This window comes from Eptesicus fuscus, chromosome 5 (assembly GCF_027574615.1).
Source record: "Eptesicus fuscus isolate TK198812 chromosome 5, DD_ASM_mEF_20220401, whole genome shotgun sequence".
NCBI lineage: Eukaryota > Metazoa > Chordata > Mammalia > Chiroptera > Vespertilionidae > Eptesicus > Eptesicus fuscus.
The window spans coordinates 70,291,883-70,312,120 of NC_072477.1; the positions used below are offsets into that span (position 1 = coordinate 70,291,883).

The 20,238-nt window shown below is 41.7% G+C and overlaps 1 non-coding gene across 1 annotated transcript; it reads left to right on the forward strand.

Moving 5' to 3' along the window:
• The first annotated feature begins 1,736 nt into the window (after positions 1-1,736).
• LOC129149198 (U6 spliceosomal RNA) lies at positions 1,737-1,838 on the forward strand. Its single transcript, XR_008556194.1, has one exon. It is a non-coding gene; the product is annotated as a U6 spliceosomal RNA (small nuclear RNA).
• The last annotated feature ends 18,400 nt before the right edge of the window (positions 1,839-20,238 follow it).

Consider the following 20,238-nt stretch of genomic DNA (forward strand, 5'->3'; position numbering starts at 1 on the left):
TAAATGTATTCCTCTCTTGCAGTATTGGCTTGAGTTTTTTGGATCTATTTCAAGTGAAGCAGATGACTAATCACCCCTTTCTGCGAGTTGATAATGGGTTGTCTATAAAACCTTGTTTTTGTATGGTTACCTTATTGTGAAGTTCATGTCTTTTGAGGAACATTCACAACTGAAAGGCAAGGAAAATGTCCACTCTTGGGTGTAGTAAAGCTGACAGGAAAAGAAAAAACACACACACACAAAAAAAAAAACCACTAAATGATTTGGCTGTTGTTTTCTAGTTTCCTGCGAGAAAGTGGCCTTGACCCCCATGCATTACTGCTTTTGAGATTGTAACAGCAGATGGTACGAAATGACAGTCGGTGAAGACAACTAAAGGTGCTTATAACATTGCAGGGTTTTGCAGGTGACTTTAAAAACAAAGGATTTGGAAGTGATTAAAGTGGAGACTGGCAGTAGAGATGGTAATAAAGCCACTAGCTAGTTGAGGCAATGTCTTTTTTTTTCTTTTTTCTTTTATTGCATCTGATTGCAAATTAAAGTGGAAAAAATATTAACCCCAGGCAGAAAAGAATACTCAGCCTCTGCCTCAGTGGTTTTTCAGAATAAAAAAACATAATCTTTGATTTTTAGATTTGATTTTTTGTCTTTTGCCTGCTGGTTGCCATACAAAGAGATATAGCTCAATAAAATGAAAGATCCACCAAGCTGTGTTTCATAGAAAGGGCCTGGAGGGATACTGAGCCAGGTTAATGGATATGATGGCTTTTCCTTCATTGATTTTTAAGATGATTATATTTTATTTATAGGCGAGAAAATAATAGTTAATCTTAGATTTATTGAAAACTTATTGCAAGGTAGCATGAATTGATAACAATAACAGTACATTAAGGGCAACAAAACTAGACTTGTCTTTAATCCCTTGTGCTGATGTGCAGCGAATCTATTGGCTTGAAATTAAATGTGCTCTAGCCCACAACTGAATTCAGGTGGGGAAGAGTTATATATTTCGGGCTGCTCTGAAAGATTTCATTACACAAAGCTTTGGTACACTGGAGGTATTTCTTTTGTAAAAACTATGTGAAAAATCTAGGAGCTAAAAGCTCAGGGATATCAGCATGCTGTTCTCTGGAAGCTTTAAGAACTGATTTTCAAATCAGCCAGTTATTCATCAGCAAAAAAGCCTACTGGTCAACCACAAGATGTTTGTCCAGAAGTTTGAATCTTAAACCAGGATGTATGAATTCTGAGATGAAGTAAAAACTAAGCACATTAGCTTATCATAACTCAGAATTCCACTACCTTAAAACTATTATAATTTGCTTTTATATCCAAAATGAGTTCAGGGATTTCTTGGATTTGGAGCAAATGAATCCCTGTTAGCCAAATATGGACAGAAATTTTGCCCAGTAAGGATAGAATACTGCGTCTTTGTTTCTTAAAGGAATAAGTTTCAATACAGTCACTTCATATCTGTGTCTCAGAAATGCCAGCTAGAGGCCCTTGATATACAATGTTTATCAGAGATCAGGGGTAGAGAAGCAGAAACATACTCCCCAGCAATTTAGTTAGCCAACATTTTCCAGATAATTGAATGTTTATGTAATGAGAAGAGAGGAAAATATTCAAAATGTACTCAAGAGACAGAAAACTTTTATCACAGTGCTCACCCAAAATAACAATATAGCATTGTTTTAAAGTATTTCAAAATTTGCTTTTATTAAAAGTGCCACATAGTGCTCACTTTGCAGTACATGTACTACATTGGACCATTCCAGAGATTAACAGGACCCTTGTGCAAGAATGACGAGCAAATTCTTGAAACATTTTATGCTTTTGCATTTTCAGCCATAAGTGCAATGTGTATGTGCAAAAGCTAAAATAGCTTAATATCATGCTACGCTTTAGTAATACTGAAAATGTATTATTGTGAGTGGTCTGTAATTAAGCCCAGTGAGATAGCTAACAAGTCCATACATCAGTGAACAGGTATAGTTTGCTTATTCATAGAATGTTTCTTTTTTGAAAAACTAGTAGTGGTCACACTTGGATCACATTTACACATTTATAAAAATAAAGATTTGCCCTGGCTGGTGTGACTCAGTTGGTTGGGTGTTGTCCCATGCATCAAAAGGTTGCAGGTTAGATTCCTGGTCAGGGCACATGCTGGAGTTTCAGGCTTGATCACCAGTTGGGGGTCTGCAGGAGGCAGCCCATTAATGTTCTGCTCTCACATCAATGTTTTTCTCTCTCTTCCTATCTCTCTCTCTCTAAAAAAACAATAAAATATTTAAAAAACTAAATATCTGGTTGTAGTCATTCTTCTAAAAAATGCCACATTAACTCATGCTGTAGTTAATATGAATGATTGAAGTTGATTTTTACCTGTGTTAAAAATAAACTAAAGCATATTAAACATTTTAAGAGTTTATTTGAGCAAAAATTGATTCAAATCAGTCAGCTCCAAACTGGAAGTCGGTAGGAGTGGTTCAAGGACAGGAGCTAGAGGAAAGGCTTTTATAGAGAGGAAGCAGAGCAAAGCAGTTGACTCATTTGGAAAACCTAGTAGGCTGTTTGTGATCAGGTGTCATTGGGTTTTGGTTTCTTTACCTTTAGGCCTTTGCAGGCTTAGGTTTTGGTTTGCTGAAGTGGGCTGCTATGGTCTTAGAACCATCTCCATCTAATGGTCTCCTTGTTTAATTAATTTAACACCCACAAGGCTAGTGTTCATTTCTAAATCATGGTCTTGTTTTCCATAAACTTAACTTAAATACTCACTCTCTTTTAGTTAAGTGCAGTGACAATATCTATATATATAAAAAGCCAGCAACCATAACGCCTTAATGACTGTAACGACCAGTCACTATGACACCCAATGTTGCCAGCGAACCAGCCCAATCAGGGTGGGGCCAGCCTGCCAACCTCCCACAGCCCCTTCCCCCAGCCGGCTTGCCCCTGATCAGACTCTCCCACCCTGGTCAATGGTGGGCCAGCTGGCCAAACATCCCCCCACACCCTCTGCCCTTCCCCCTGGCCATCCCGATGGCCCCACCCCACCACAATAGGCCTACAGCCCCTCCCACCAGGTGGCCCTACCCACAATTGGCCCACCCCACCATGATATGCCCGCTGCCCCTCCACCCTGGGCGGCCCCACCCCCAATGGGTCCCTACCACCCTGATTGGCCCATAGCACCTCCCTCCAGCTGGCCCCACCCCTGATCACCCCCCCACCACAATAGGGGGTGGGGCTGGCCAGCCAACCTCCTGTAGCCTCTCCTCACAGCTGGCCCCACCCCTATGAGCCCCCACCACTCTGATCAGCCCACAGGCCCCTCCCGCTGGCTGGCCCCATCACCTAAGGGCCCCTACCACCTTGACTGGCCCACAGCCCCTCCCCCCGGCCACCCTGAACCTGATTGCATCCCCCATCCCAATAGGGGGCTGGCCTGGCCGGCCAACCACCTGCAGCCACTTCCCCCTGGCCTGTCCCACTCAAGATGGGCTCCCAACACCCTGATTGGCCCGCAGCCACTACCCCTGTCTCGCCTCACCCCTGATCACTGCCCTCATCATAATAGGGGGCAGGGTTTGTTGGCCAACCTCTTGAAGCCCCTCCCCACAGCTGGCCCCGCCCCTATGGGTCCCCACCACTCTGATCAGCCCACAGCTCTTCCCCCCAGCTGGCCCCACCCCTGATTGCACCCCACCCCAATAGGAGGTGGGGCTGGCTGGTCAACCACCCATGGCTCCTCCCCTAGCTGTTGCCCCCCCGTCAGCATCCCCCACCCCATTCTGGGGCAGGGCTGGCTGACCCATTGCCCACAGCCCCTCCCTATGGCCAACCCCAACCCCAATCAGCCCTCCAAACCCAATTGGGGGCTGGACCAGCTGGCCAATTGCCCACAGCCTCTCCCCCCAGCCGGCCAGGCCCTTATTGGGCCCTGATTCGGGTGGGCTGGCTGGCCAACCTCCCACTATCTCCTCCTCCCAACAGTCCCAGCCCCAATTTGTCCCAATTGGGGCCAGGCTGGCCAGATGCCACCTGTGCATGAATTCGTGCACTGGGCCTCTAATCTATATATATAAAAGGCAAAGTGTCTGTCCAAGTGGTAGCTATAATGCGCACTGACCTCCAGGGGGAAGATGCTCAATACAGGAGCGGCCATGACGTGCACTGGCCATTTAAAAAGAAACGACACCGTGAACCTGGCGCCAACAAACCAACACCCGGCTTCCCCCAAGTTGGACACAGGCCCTGCCACCACCCTGGAGCAACAGCCCACCAAATCACAGCCAACATTGCCAAGACTCCATGGCACAAAATGCAGCCCACAGCCCAGCCCAGTCCAGAAATGGTCCCTGTGGGCTCTGGGTAATGATGTCATGTAGCAATGCCCAGCTTCCTATCCCTAGCAACAAGACATTTAAAAATAAACGGCACTATGGATATGGCACCGACAAACCAACACTTAGCTTTCCCCAAGTGGGACACAGGCTCCTCCACAACCCCAGAGAAACACCCCACCAAATCGCAGCCAACACTGCTAAATCCCCATGACGCAAAATGCAGCCCACAGCCCAGCCCAGTCTGGAAATGGTGGCTGTGGGCACCTGGTAATGACATTACGTAGCAACACCTGGCTTCTTCTCCCCAGTGACTAGCATCCTTGGAGTTTCTTCAGCCCAGGAACCCAACTTGCTTTATAGCCAGGTGGAAACATTTTACACTTTAACCAAATGTTTGGGAAGCGTTTTCTGGTGCCTCATCTCATTTGATCCTCACAGAAGTCCTGGAGTAGGTAGATAGGAGACTTGGTAGAATCCTGTTTTCTTTTCATTAGCAAGATGCAAATAGCAATATTAAAATATTTCTTCTAATTAATTTCCTTTCCATGTGCACAAATCTGTGCACCAGGACACTAGTATGAAAATAACTTCCCACCACAATTGCACATGCAAATTTCCTTAGCAAGAGCAAACCAACATTCTAAAAGGGATACCAGAAGGCATTGACTTTCCATATCTGAGTCCAGGATATAATCCAAGAGGACAGAGAAACAAAATAGTAATGCAATTAAAGAGGGGATCGGGCCTAAACCGGCAGTCAGACATCTCCCGAGGGGCCCCAGATTGGAGAGGGTGTAGGCCGGGCTGAGGGACAACCCCTCCATGTATGAATTTCATGCATTGGGCCACTAGTATTATCATAAAATACAATGTAAGTGGACACAGGGTTTATGACTTTTTTTCTCTTTTACTGTATCTTATAATCAAGTTCAAGTTAGCCTCATTATATCATAAAATAAGGAATATACTTTATATATATTAGATGCCTGATGCACAAAAATTCGTGCAGAATGGGCCTTCCTTACCCTGGCTGCTGGCACAGCCTTTGCTCCAGCCCAGAGACGCCTTTCTGCCTTTGCTCTGCCCGGAGCTGCCTTTCTACCTTCCCACGCTGCCCAGAGGCCCGGAGCAGCTGGGGCGGTGTGAAACGCCTGTGTCATCTCCATGGCAATGATGCAAGCGTCCTGTTCCCAGCCGCTGGGTGCCTGTGTATGCAAATTAACCTGCCATCTTTGTTGAATTAATTTGCATACTCACTCCTGATTGGCTGGTGGGCATCATGAAGGTACGGTCAATTTGCATCTTTCTCTTTTATTAGTGTAGATATTTTTTAAAATGGAGAACTGGGATAATAAGCACCTGATTTGGGTTAAGAATATCTTTGTAGATGAGCACACTGTTGAGCTCGGGTGAAAGTGGGATTTATCCCTGAATTATCGTGGTAATTGCCTTAGCAGTGTACTCTAATAGACCTTATTTTCAATTTGGATATGCTCTTGCTCTTAGAATACATGCTGCTTCCAGGGAAGGATTGTGTTAGCTAATCTGTACAGCATTGAACAAAACTCTACTCTGAAATGCTTAGTTCATATTTATTTGATGATGCCAAATTGTTTCCTTTGTTACACTGTTTATAGAATCCAAGAAGAAAACATGAGGTTGTATATTGCCCAAGTCTACTGTGCAAATAACTAATTTGGAGGGCAATAAGAGATTAAGCAAACAAAATAAGGATGCGATTTTTAAATGTAATACCCTGTAACATACCTGATTACATACTTATGATCCTGGATGGATTGAACCAATAAAATCCAAGAAGCATTCTCTTTCCACAGTGTATGTGTGCAGCAAACCCTAACTGATCATCTTAAGAGGCTACGGTTCTGATCAGTTTTGTTTTATCTCTGGCATTCTCTCATAGATACATCGCCATAAAAATAGACACTCCTACTCAGATTTGTATTCATAATTCCATCTGAGGGTATTTATTGTTTACTTCAGTAAGCCTATCTGATTTACCTTCCCAGTAAGAAATGATCACAGTAACATTTAGCTAGATTGTTCACTCCATCTCCTATTGAGACATGCCTTTTCTTCCTTTTTTCAGGTTCACCCTTTCCCCAACATTCAGTAAATCTTCAAGGGACTGAAATTGTAGAATATCTTTCTGGTTTTTCTCTGCTCTTTATCCTTATAAGAAATACTAAGAAGAAATTCAGGCTAGCAGCTTAATTATTTCTTCAGTTTTGTCCTCTTTGATATCTCATATACTTTACCTTTAACTGTAAAACTTCAAAGTCATAATTTTTGAGCTCTAAAACCCCTCTTTTAAATTGATACTAATAGCTAACCTTAGAAGTTATGGACATTTTGCATTCTTTTTCCATTGTAAAGTGTCCTATGTGTGACACCCAGAGCTGCTTTCACGAATTGTGGGATTGAGGATCCAATTACATAATGGCATGTATCCACCATTGTAATATACAAAATATCTTCACTGTCCTAAACATCTTCTGTGTTCTGCTTATTCCTTCCTCCTTTCTCATTAATCCCTGGCAACCACTGATCTTTTTACTGTCTCCATAGTTTTGTATTTTCCAGAAGGTTATATATTTGGACTCATACACTGTATAGCTTTTTGGGATTGAATTCTTTCACTTAGCAAGAGGCATTTAAGTTTTTCCATGTTTTTTTCATGGTTCAATCGCTTATTTCTTTTTAGAATTGAGTAATATTCCATTGTCTATACTTACCACTGTTTATTTATTCACCTCCTCAAGGACAGCTTGGCTGCTTCCAAGTTTTGGGAATTATGCATAAAGTTGCCATACCCATCCATGTGCAGGTTTTTGTGTGTAGACATAGTTTTCAATTCCTTAGTAATTCATTGTTTAAAACAAGTTCATTCAGTCAATATATAGGGTATCCCAAAAATGTATATACACACTTTGAAGAATGATAAAGGCGGTGTTTATTAAAATATATCTCATTTTCAAAATTGAGCTTTCAGCTGTTAAAGTGTATTACATTTTTTGGGACACGCTGTATAGTTATTTCTACCTTCTTATGAGTCAGGCAGTGTGCTGGTTTCTGGAGGTAAAGTGGTGCCTGCCTTCATGTCTATTGTCCCTGGAGAATGTAGGTTCCTTGAGGCAGGCATGTGTCTAGTGTGTTCATCACTGTACTCATAGATACCAACACTTTTCTTGACACATCTATATAAAAGTGACTGAGAGAGGTATAAAGGAAAAGGATCAGTAAAGGCAAACACAAACAAAAACAAACCACAGCAATACGAAGTCCGTCCTCTGTATTGCAGGTTTCATATGAGGAGATTCAGCCATCCACAGATTAAGAATTTTTAGAAAAAAGTGTTACATAGCTGCTGAGTTAGGCCTACTATGTAGTTAGGCCTACAATGATTGTGTCTGTATTGAAGTTGTACAGATTTTTTTACATTAATCCCTAAACAATACAGAATAATAGCTATTCACATTTTATTAGGTATTATAAGTAATCTAGAGATGATTTTAAGTATGCAGAAGAATGTGCAGACTTACATGCAAATACTACACCGTTTTATATGAGTCTTGAGCATCTGCAAATGTTGGTATTCCCAGGAGGTCCTGAAACCAATCCTCCATGCATACTGAGTGACAACTATATAATATCAGACAACATTGAATCAAATGCAAAGCATCTTATAGTGATAAAGGTACTGTCTTCAGTGAAAATCTGGAGTCAACATTAATATGTTATACAACAGAGCATCAAAATTTATATTTGTTCACTAAATCATGAACCCATGGAGAAAATTTCCTTAATCTGTGTATGAAAAATATACATACAACAATATGTGTATGTATATTTTGTATGAAAAAATTAAATGGAGGGAGAGAGAAATTGACAATATTAAAATGAAGGGTTCTTACTGAATGAAGTATACAATAAACAAAGTTTACATACTGGGCAAAGATATTTGAAACCTCTAGAACTTATAAGAAATTCATATCTGCAATAGAAAACTGGAAAGCACCAAGAAAAAGACATAAAATCCAATAGGAAAATGAACAGAAGTAATACATAATTTCACAGACAAGAAAATTCAAAATCTAACAGATGTTTGAATAAATGCTCAATATCAATAGTTATCAGCGAAATGCTAATTAGAACAATAATGAGATGGCACGTAACACTCATAGAATATGGAATATTAGAAAAGGAAACAGCAGGTTTTAGTGAGGAACTCTCATGATCTGTGGGAGGAGGGCCATTCAGCAGGGCAGTTTGGTAGCATTTGGCAAGATTATGTCTATGTACACCCAACAGTCCAGTGACTATCACAGAGAACTTCTCCCCCTTGACCCCAAAGTGATATGTCAAAAGTCTCTCTCTCTCTCTCTCTCTCTCTCTCTCTCTCTTCTCTTTACACACACACACACACACACACACACACACACACACACACACACATACAGACATATATATTTTGGTGGAGAGTTGAATTCATTAATAGAATAATGGATAAGTAAAATATGGCATATTAATATATATCATAGTACCATATGTGCATAAAAAGGAACCAGATATATGTAGAAATAAAAACCCAGGTATATTTTTAAGAATAGTGTTAATAGGGGAAAAATAAGAAGCACAATGCGATTTATAGCATCATACTATTGATGAAGTTTAAACATGTACACACACAAAAAATTTACAAGAATATGTGCATATTTGAAGAAATACAGTAAAAGTACTTAAGTAGATGTCTAGGAAGGCAGAGTAGTGGAAGCAGGATCTTGACATAAAGTGGGAAAATAAACAAGGGAAGGTCTTGGGCAGACTGGTGTCCCAAGGGGAGAGGAAGAAGGGAAGAAAAGCAAAGGGAGAGGATTGGCTAAAGGGAAGCACAATGGGCTGGAATCTAACGCTCAGCTGTTCTCTTTCCTGGGCTCCATCATGAGGCTTCTGCAGAAGATTTCACTCCAAACATCTTCTAATTCTAATACGCAGTTTTAAAGACATGGACCTAGTGGATAAAGTACTGTGATTAGAAGCAGGCGCCTTAAATTTCACAACCTGCACTAACAGAATCTGTGCCTTAGGGTAAAACCCTGAAACCTCCCGTGTTGGTTTCCCCATCTGTAAACTGAGAATAAAACAACGCTGTTTTTCTTAATCTCTCAAGATCGTTATGGTAAGAAAAAGAACCTGAAATTCTATCTAAAATCAATGAGTCCTGCAGGAGAATACCTGTTGCAGTGCTGTATTGATGTATAGAACTGTTCTTGCCCAGAGGTTTCTCTGTGCACCTGTATGCAGGAAAGAAGTACATGAGATCAGGTTTATAAATATGCCTGTGGAAGTCTCTGTCTCACCTCAGACTCCCCTCCTAACCCCACCCCAGGTGAGTAAGGAGATGAGGTGCTCAGATACTCTGCCAGTCAGATACTCCCTTATTAGAAGCAGGTCTACTAGTAGGCTAGGCTCCCTTAGAACCAAATAAAGAGTATGATTTATAAAAGGTCTAATGTCCACTGTTTCCCTTCTTTATTACTGATTTATCTCTTTAATTAACCCAATGGATCTCAAACTTTTAGGTTCCAGAGACACTTTGCAGTCTTAAAATTTATTGAAAACTCCACAAAGCTATGACTTTTGAGGGTTATATCTTTTGATATTTACTATATTAGATATTAACACAGAGAAGATAAAATATTTATTCATTCATTCATTTAAAAATAAGAAACCCATTGTAGCTAACATAAAAACATATTGTCTAAAGCAAGTAACTATATATCCCCAAATAAATAATGTTTTCCAAAAGCAAAAAAAAAAAAAAAAAAGATAGAATAGTGGTATTTTTAAAAATAATTTTGTAAACTCTTAGCTTCTAAAAAATGCTTCCAGAATATGTTCAGTAAAATGTTGAATTTAGACATCAAATATTGTCTTCAAAAATTTTAAAGCAAGGAATATATTACTTCCACAGTGAGATAGTAGCCTAAATTCAAAACTTTGTCTTTCATCTGCTATTGAAGGAGTAGCATTTTCTGTTTTAAACTTGATGAAGGAATCCAAGAAAATTTGACTTCAACATATTTGTCTTAGAAATGATTTTTATAAGGAACATTACACCCGTTTAGAATAATACTAGGTTCAATTATGTGAGGTTCCTAATATTTGCCCATTTTGACCTATAAATATAGCATTTTTATATGGGTTTTTCTAATATGGATAGGAGAGTACAGCCTATTTGTGTTCTTTAAAAAAACTCTTCCTTGAGAATGTTGACCTTCCCTAAGGAAGAATTTAGGTTATACTTCAACAAGAATAGTAGTCTTGGAGAAGGTTCCTGAGAAAGTTTGAAGACATAGTTTATGAGTTGAGTCTTGACTAATGGTGGTCTAGAAGTTTATGATAAATTTTTTGGTTTTTATCTTGTATTTTTTACTAAATACATAACATTTTGTTTGAGAAAAAAACTGATTTTAATGTATTTGAAATCCAAGTACTAGTTATCAGGGCAGAGTTGGTAATGCAAATCTTAAAATTGTGCATTTTTATTATTGCTAAACAGTCTTATTAGAACTTACCATTATAATACCAGTATAGCAAGAATACCTTTCTTTGATTAAGAAGCAAGAGTATATTTATAAGTTTGCCCACTCAAAACACTTATTGTGAGGTATATGTATATATATACTATTTAATCATATAAATATATTCATGTAGTAGTATGTTTTAACTTACAATGTATTCCTTCTTAGACCAAAGCCCATCCCATCAAACTCAATAGATATGTAATGATATTGCTTGGCATTGATACTTCATATTTTAAAATACAAATAGTTACTGTGTTCTGGCACAATATTGAGCCACAACCAAAGCAATCACTTTTTAATTTATGGTGAATCTAAATTTTAATTATTATTTTTCCTTGAACTTTGCAGTAGTATAAATTATTTGAAAGACAGTGTGAAATTTCAACAAATCTAATATGACAGTATAGCTCACTTAGTGTCTTAAATCAACAGTGTTTTACATTGGGAACTAGGGAATCAGGATTTTTAGCCAAAACAAAGCATAGCAAAACACAGAAAGGGTTTCTCTTTTCTGACATCATTGGACAGAAAATCCAAAGTGTTTTTGTTTTTTGTTTGTTTGTTTGTTTTTGCCATCACCACTCAGTTCTGTATCCAGGTCCATGGCTAGTTAAGATAAGATACCTGCATTTATTGAGTACTTATCAAAGACTGCTATTGAAGTCCAAAAGGGAGAGTGCAGAACTTGGGCAGTGTCTGTCACAGCCTGGTGCTTCCGAATCCCCTGTCCCACTCACCATCCTACCCAGTGACCATCCCCCTAACCAGGCCTCCTCTGATACCTCTGGGTGGAGGAGAACAGACATTGATACTGGCTGTGGAATGGACTCTGGAAATTTGTCAAAGAATCATAAATCCATCAAAGAGTCTTGAATCTTTCCTCTAATTATTCACTCATGTTCCTTTTCCTTTGGAAAACAGTAGAGGCCTTAAATATGCTAGCCAAAAGAGCATAAATCAAATAATTGCTAATTTTCTTTTAGTTTATTCGTTTGGGGAACAACTAACCTCAATTCCTTAGCTTCTTCTCATAGGACATGTTTTTGTCCAAAACTTTTTCAAATCTCTGTTTTCTGACTCCTGTGTTTTCTTTATTGTGCCTGTGGCATCTGAAAGCCAAACAATAAACTATATATATATATATATATATATATATATATATATATAAAACATTTTAACAGTTATCCTAACCATCTTCTCCTTATCTGTGATTCGGATCCATCTTCCTTTCACCAGTCTCCTAAACCAAACCTGAGAGAGCAGGTAGATTGGACAGTAGGAACTGCCTCAGTTACCTGATTGTTCTGTAAAAAAAACGAATAAGGACCTGTGTGTAGGGAAATGAACATTTATTTGAAATCTGGGACAGAGCTTTGCTAAATGTTTTTAGTAGAAGTCTTGTTTACTATTTTAGTTCTTCTGATATCACTGATTTCATGGAATGCTGATTCAGGTAACACAGAAATGCTGTGGCAAGCAAGCATATTGCCTTTATTAAGAATCTAGAAGTAACTATTTAAAGTAACTATGACCAAGACTGGAAATAATATCACACAGGTTTCTATGCTTCGGAGAGCAGTTATTCTCAGAAATTCCCTTCAAAAACACATAGGGTTTCACTATCTTGGCATCCTCATGTGCAATCTTTTGACAATATCTCAGTAATGTGGCAGCTCTATTCTATAACTCGCTTCAGAAAATAACTTCATAAACACAATGCAGTTATACAAATTAGATTTAAAACTACTTAAAAAAAGAGTTTTGAACTAATTTCATTAAAGCCATAAATTATTATTTATCTATTTCCTGGTTACCATTCATGGCTTGACACTTGTGGAGTAAACTGATGTTAATATAATGCATTAGGAGGAATTCACCTCCTGAGAGCCAGTGTAGCTTAGCAAAGTGATATTTAATGTTTTCTATGATATTTATTTAACTAAAATGGCTGATTAGATGTTAAACAGAACAGAGGTTAATGATCTTTGTTATTGGTATTATAAAAAATTTAAAAAGAATAAAATAGGGTTAATGATGTATGACATTATTGTTATTATGGAGATTAAAATCATGCAGTTGTTGGCTGCCGTGAAAAAAATGGGCACCAAGCTGTGAGTAATTAGCAAAAGTATACCATCTTCCAACCTTATAATTAACTAGAGGCCCGGTGCATGAATTCATGAGCGGGTAGTGTCCCTGGGCCTGGCCAGTGATCAATCAGGTTCCCCGCCTCCTGGCCTCTCTGCCTCCTCCTTCCCTCCCTCCCTCAGCACCCTGTGCTGGCCCCTGGTGGTCAGTGCTCGTCATTGAGAGCGATTGAACTGGTCTCCCAGTTGAACTCCAGAGGGGATAATTTGCATATTAGCCTTTTTTTTTTTTTTTATAGGATTAGTTTTTTGGCTGTAGTACTTTTTAATGCTGGACTTCATTGGCTACATGTAATTATAAAAATATATACATAATTTTCAATCTAAGTTATAAAAGCAAACTCTTGATGATTTTCTACATCTGAGAAAGAACCAGTAAAAAAATCTATAGCCAATACCAAAGAAAACACACAGGAACAGTCGAGATAACCAACAACTTCTGGGCATGGTGAAGTCAGTGGAGACCTGTTGGAAGAAGTTTTGGAGACCTTTTATAGCCTTTGAGCAATCAAAACCTCTCACTCTAGCAACCTCCACCAAACCAGGAATACTCCTTTGTTCTTTGGATTGTTTATCAAAAAGACTTCTGGTTTTCTTTTCTATTTGCATTATTTTTTGTTTGCCAGAATAATAAAAAATTCAAAATACTGGATGCACAGTTACATTTGAATTTCAGATAACTATGAGTAACATTTTATTATAATGCTTCCCTGCAATATTTGGGACCTACTTGTCTAACAAATTATTTGTTGTTTACCTGAAATTCAAATTTATCTGGGAATCTTGTGTCTTATCTGACAACCTTTAGTATTTTAAGCTTTCTGAATTTTATTGCAATAGTACTGGCTAATAAATTCAGACATTACATTTGAAATGGAAGAGCCTCAAAGGCATAAAAAATACAAGTATTCCTTCTTTAAAATTAAATTCAAACTTGTATTTTCTCCAAACTATGCCATCATTTGTTTGTACAGAATTCACAAGAACATTCACTTGTATTTATAGAGTATGTCTCTATACTGTTGGTCTACATAAATTTCTAAATAAGGGTGCCTTTTCCTAAATTCTTCATATCCCTGGTATCATAGCTAGAAATTGTATGATAGAAGGGTATGATAGTTAAATGGAGTAAACAGGGTAGAAACCATATGACAGTGTTAAAGGCTATCTGTTGCTAACTTTGGCCATTCTTTAACATTCCCTCTACTCTGTATTCTTAGTCACAAAATGGCAAGTAATGTTCAAAGAGTTATATATAGTCTTTCTATTCTTTTTATGAGGAATGAATAAGATTGCTAAGAAAGGTTGCAATATTTGGATTCTGATAAAGTTTACAAAGCTGTTTTTGAAATATTTTTTTAAATAATATTTTTACTTTAATGACATTATTTTGTGCCTAAAGTGAGGGGGAAAATTTTGAAGGGGAAATATATTTGATTCAGTCTTCTGAAGTTTGTTAGATTTTGATAGTTTGCTTCTAGTTATATGTTGTTTTAGACCAGTGGTTGGCAAACTCATTAGTCAACAGAGGCAAATATCAACAGTACAACGATTGAAATTTCTTTTGAGAGCCAAATTTTTTAAACTTAAACTTCTTCTAATGCCACTTCTTCAAAATAGACTGGCCCAGGCTGTGGTATTTTGTGGAAGAGCCACACTCAAGGGGTCTAAGAGCCGCATGTGGCTCGCGAGCCGCAGTTTGCTGACCACGGTTTTAGACAAAAGAACATACAGATAATCCTCGGGTTACGTCGGACTCGACGTATGTCATTTTGTAGTTACATCACCATCTCCCATTTATTTATATAAAAAAAGTTCTGTTATTTCGATGTATGTACATATGTGCTTTATGTTTTTTATTATTTATTTACCACAACTAAAGGTCAGGAATTGTTATCTTTCTTTTATTTTATTTATTTATTTTTTTTTACTGTTTCCCTTCATTACTGCTGTGCATGTGCTCCATGTGAGTGACATAGGTGGGTTTCGACTTACGGCGAAAATCGCGTTACGTCACGCCATAGGAACGGATCTCTGACATAACCCGAGGACCTACTGTATAGGCTTTCTGAGTATTTTTTTCTTAATTAGATTCCACATTTTTAGAGGAAAATAAATACGTTTATTCTTGATCTCGATCCAATTTGGAATCAGATCAACAAAGGTGTGAGTTCCTAAGAGGGATAATCATTTATTTTTATGTTGCTATCAGGGAAGAGTGCTGTGTAAAAATAATTCATGTGTCTTTAATATTTACACATGAATTGAGTTAAACATGTTGACTTCTATCCTTATGTTTCAGTTGGCATTTCTTTATAGGCACGTTTTCTTAATCTTGTTGATAAATTTTGTATTCATACAGAGACTTATGGAAAACTCAATCTTTGTGTTGAATACTTTCATTCAATCAAAACTAAAGTTTTTACTTAATACCTTTTAGACATTGAATGTTGTGTGGTCACAGAGGTACATCTAGGTCGAACCATATGAAGTTGCCAGTGCTTGTCTGTTTTTCATGGACAAAAAGGACAATTTCAAATGGTACAATCAAATCTAAACTGGTCTTCCCTGGAGAAACTTGGAAATATAAGCAATACTAGAGGCCCGGTGCACGAAATTCGTGCACTGGGGGGGTGGGGGGGTGTGCCCCTCAGCCCAATATGCACCCTCTTCAATCTGGGACCCCTCAGGGGATGTCCAACATCCAGCAGTCGGACATCCCTCTCACAATCCGGAACCGCTGGCTCCTAACCACTCACCTGCCTGCCTGCGTGATTGTCCCTAACCCCACTGCCTGCCTGCCTGCTTGCCCCTACCTTGATCTCCTGCCAGCCTGATTGCCCCTACCTTGCCCTCCCCTATCAGCCTGATCACCCCAAACTGCCTGTGCCTTGGCCCCCAGTCTGGCCTCCCTCTGGAGGCACCACCCCCATAACCCCAATGCTGCTGCCACTGCAGCTGGTTATGGCTGCCTGAGCCTTGGCCTTTGTAGCCACTGCGGCTTTGTCTGGAAAGATGTCCGGAAGACAACCACTCTAATTAGCATATTACCCTTTTATTAGTATAGATTTGGGGACCATTACAACCACGCAGAACTTGAAGAAAACACATGGCCCTGGTCAGTTTGGCTTAATGGAGAGAGCATCGGCCTGTGGACTGAAGAGTCCAGGTTTGATTCTGATCAGGGGCACTGGGTTTCGGGCTCAATCCCCAGTAGGGGGCCTGTGGGCGGCAGCTGATCAGTGATTCTTTTTTTTTTTTTTTTTATTTTATTGATTTTTCACAGAGAGGAAGGGAGAGGGATAGAGAGCTAGAAACATTGATGAGAGAGAAACATCGACCAGCTGCTTCCTGCACACCCCCCACCGGGATATGTGCCAGCAACCAATGTACATGCCCTTAACCGGAATCGAACCTGGGACCTTCCAGTCCGCAGACCGACGCTCTATCCACTGAGCCAAACCGGTTTCGGCTGATCAGTGATTCTTATCATTGATGTTTCTATCTCTCTCTCTCCCTCTCCCTTTCTGACATTTTAAAAATATATATTTTTTAAAGAAAACACATGATCTTCACTTTGGGCTTTGTCATCTTACAATATCCTTTGTGCAGTGTTTTAACTTCCCTCAACTTTCCTTTACCCACCTTTAAAGTGCAATCTATTTTGGGAAAGATGATCAGGAAAGTGATTCCAATGGGTAGAAGTTTTTTTTGGAGGGGATGGGTCATGAAGATATTTAAAAATTGAGCATGGTGATGGTTGTACCACTCTGAATTTACTTTAAAAAACCAGTTCATTGTACACTTTAGGTGACATGTACAGTATATGGGTTATATCTCAACAAAGCTGTTCTTTTATTTCTTTTTAAATAAAGACCAGTCTTATAATCAATTGCAAATGTTTTCAGAGGCCCCTCAAGATTTGCTCACCATGTCCCAAATCACGGCTGTGATTCCCAGTTGCCTCCAGTCCTGGTGGATCTGGATGGTGTGGTTTGCAAAAGAGAAGGTGGCAAGAGGCTTATGGAATTTTGGCAACCCCATTCCCCCGGTCTCCTCATAGGGCACCAGGGCCATTCCCACTGTGCCAGCTCTGCTCCCTTTAACCTGTTGGGCAAAAGAATCCTGCGTGCTCTGGCCAGAAAGTGCATTCTTTCTTAGGTGGCCCGGATGCTTTTTTTAAGGTCGTTTTATGGATTCAAAAGAATAAACAGAGATGTGGAAAGCTTTTGTCAAAATCCTTTTACATGGTTCTTCCAGTCTCATGGGAAATGAGATGTGGCTCTGAATTCATCCCAAAGTGTGTCTTTGGGCAAAAGCACCCAGAACGGCACAACTCCTGCAGAATGCGCCACACACTTTGCTGTCAGGACTCAGGGGGGCTTGAGGGTGAGCGAGGCGGCGGTGCCAGCACAGGACCTGGGAGAAGGTAGCGCTTTCTACACTGCCCAGGCCACGTGGACTACAGCAGTACCCGCCCAGGTGGGCAGGGTGTTTCTGCTGTTTTGTTTTTGGTCTGGCCTCCACCCCGTCAGCCACGGACCTGTGCCTGCACTGAGACTGAATGGTTTGATGGCCCTACTTTTTGGTGGACAGTGGATGCACTCCCAGAGACTGGCAGTTAGACTCTGGCGGCTTCTGAGTCCCTTGCGGGGAGAGCCCGGCCCTAGGTCAAGAACAGACTCAGGCGTCCTTGGCCAGGAGGCCTCCTTGGGCTAGGGGCCGCCACAGTTTGAAGGCTGGCCATGACCCCAATCCTGGCAGGGGTCTCCTCTGGGGCGCTGGCAGGCCTGGGCTCTGGCGCCGCAAAGGGAGAGGTTCCTGAACCTGCTTCCCACACACCTAGGCTAGGATACATCTTGTAGGAGGCGGCTTCAATGCCGGGGGTCGGTGACCAGGTCCTCCAGAGCCTCGCTTTCTGGGCTGCAGTCCCACGTCTCCCAGTGCCCCAGCCTCGGATGCGCCCACGCAGTTGCCCCCACAACCAGCCACCTCAGCGCAGGCCACAGCAGCTAAAGCCAGCCCCTTGGAAGCCAGGCCACCACACCCACCACTGCTAGTAGCTCTCTGCTGCTCGCTCTCTGTGCCCTGTCCACTGGGGTGGGGGAGTGCTCCCAGCCCAGAGGCCCTCCCTCCCTCCGCAGCCTGGCTTGGGAAGCTGGCCTCATGCTGGGGCTACTATGCCAGCATGCCCACTCGGCTACTATGGGTGCGACACGGGCCCCACGGAGGCCAACCTGGAGAACGTGGACCCCAGCTCTGCATCCGGCTGCTGCAGATGGCCTCGGTGGTCAACTACCACCTGCTCCTTCCACTGGCCCCATTGATCCCTCTCAGCACCAGCCATTTAGGCCAGGGTGGCAATAGCCCGGGAACCCCGGCCCTGGAGCAGCTGGCTGGGCCCGGCCATGCCCCCCGGGTCCCTGATCTGGCCCGGGCCCCCCGGGAGGCTTCTGGCTGTGCCCGGCCACGCCCCCCGGGTTCCTGATCTGGCCCGGGACCCCCGGGAGGCTGCTGGCGGTGCCCGGCCACACCACCCGGGTTCCTGATCTGCCCGGGGACCCCCGGGAGGCTGCTGGCCGTGTCCGGCCACGCCCCAACGGGTCGCGATCGCTCCCCAGGACCCCTGGGAGGCTGCTAGCCGTGCCCGGCCACGCCCTCCCGGGTCGCGATCCCGCCGGGGACCCCCGGGAGGCTGCTGGCCGTGCCCGGCCACGCCCCCCCGGGTCGCGATCCCGCCGGGGACCCCCGGGAGGCTGCTGGCCGTGCCCGGCCACGCCCCCGTCGCCATCGCTCCCCAGGACCCCCGGGAGGCTGCTGGCCGTGCCCGGCCACGCCCCCGTCGCCATCGCTCCCCAGGACCCCCGGGAGGCTGCTGGCCGTGCCCGGCCACGCCCTCCCTGGTCGCGATCGCTCCCCAGGACCCCCGGGCGGCTGCTGGCCGTGCCCTGGGACCCCCGGGAGGCTGCTGGCCGTGCCCGGCCACGCCCTCCCTGGTCGCCATCGCTCCCCACGACCCCCGGAACTAAGAGGATTTGGCGCCGCCATCTTGGTTTTCTCAACGGCCAGATAGGCCATCCGGAGTCCCGCCCCCAGCCTCTCGCAGGCCCAATCATGGGCATAGCGGAGGTGCGGTCAATTTGCATGTTTCTCTATTATAATGTAGGATAGTAATGGTAGTACATGAAAAGTTGTAGTCATGTGGACCAGAGCTTTGCACACTTTTCATCATCTGTATGAGTACCACTTGTATTTTTATCTACTAGTATTTTTTCAATGAGTCACTTTTTAAAACTTAAGTAGATTTAACTATTTTAAGCAATACTATCCATTAAAACATCACTTTTCAACCAGAGTGCTGCAATAATTTTTAAAATATGCAATACTTGACTATTTAATCAGGGGTACTGACTTCTTTTCCCTTAGGTTGTCAAAAAAAAAAAAAAAAAAAAAGACAACACAACAATAGCTGTCCAGTGCAAATAAATCAAAATTATACCTATTTGTCAGATTGGCAAAAAATATATTTTTGAATGGCCACAGAATTGTAGTAAATAGTTTATGTATGCCATGAGATGAAAAGGGTTAAAAATCACTGCATTAAAACATACTATCTTGAAATGCTGGCTGCATGTTTTCTAATAGCTCCCATGTTTATCAGTGTGCCACCAAATTCACCTCACCTACCAGTAGGACTCACATCACTCCTTAGAAAACCACTGGTATTGATAGAAAATGCTATAGGAGTTTTGCTACATTGGTCATTTTCCAAATGTTTCTGAATTCAGGAAGAGATGTAGGTCACCAGAGGGAAATTTCTGTTTTCAATAACATAGAAATCTGAAAGAAAAAATGGAAATGACAATGTTTTCTAAATTTTATATTAGGTTATTGGATATATTAGGCTGGGCCATAAGAAATTAGCATTCTTATGGATCAAAAGTGTTTGTATATTGGCAATTTCATGTAGCCTAACCTAGTATGTAGTGAAAAGCATTCCTTTTCCTGAGGGAGTTAAAACAACAGGATAGTTGTATTATCTATGAAACGCGCATTACATTTATCAGAAAGGGTTTCCTATTGTCCATTGCCATGGGGACCTTGCTGAAGGGACTCATTCCCTGAGCCATTTCACAG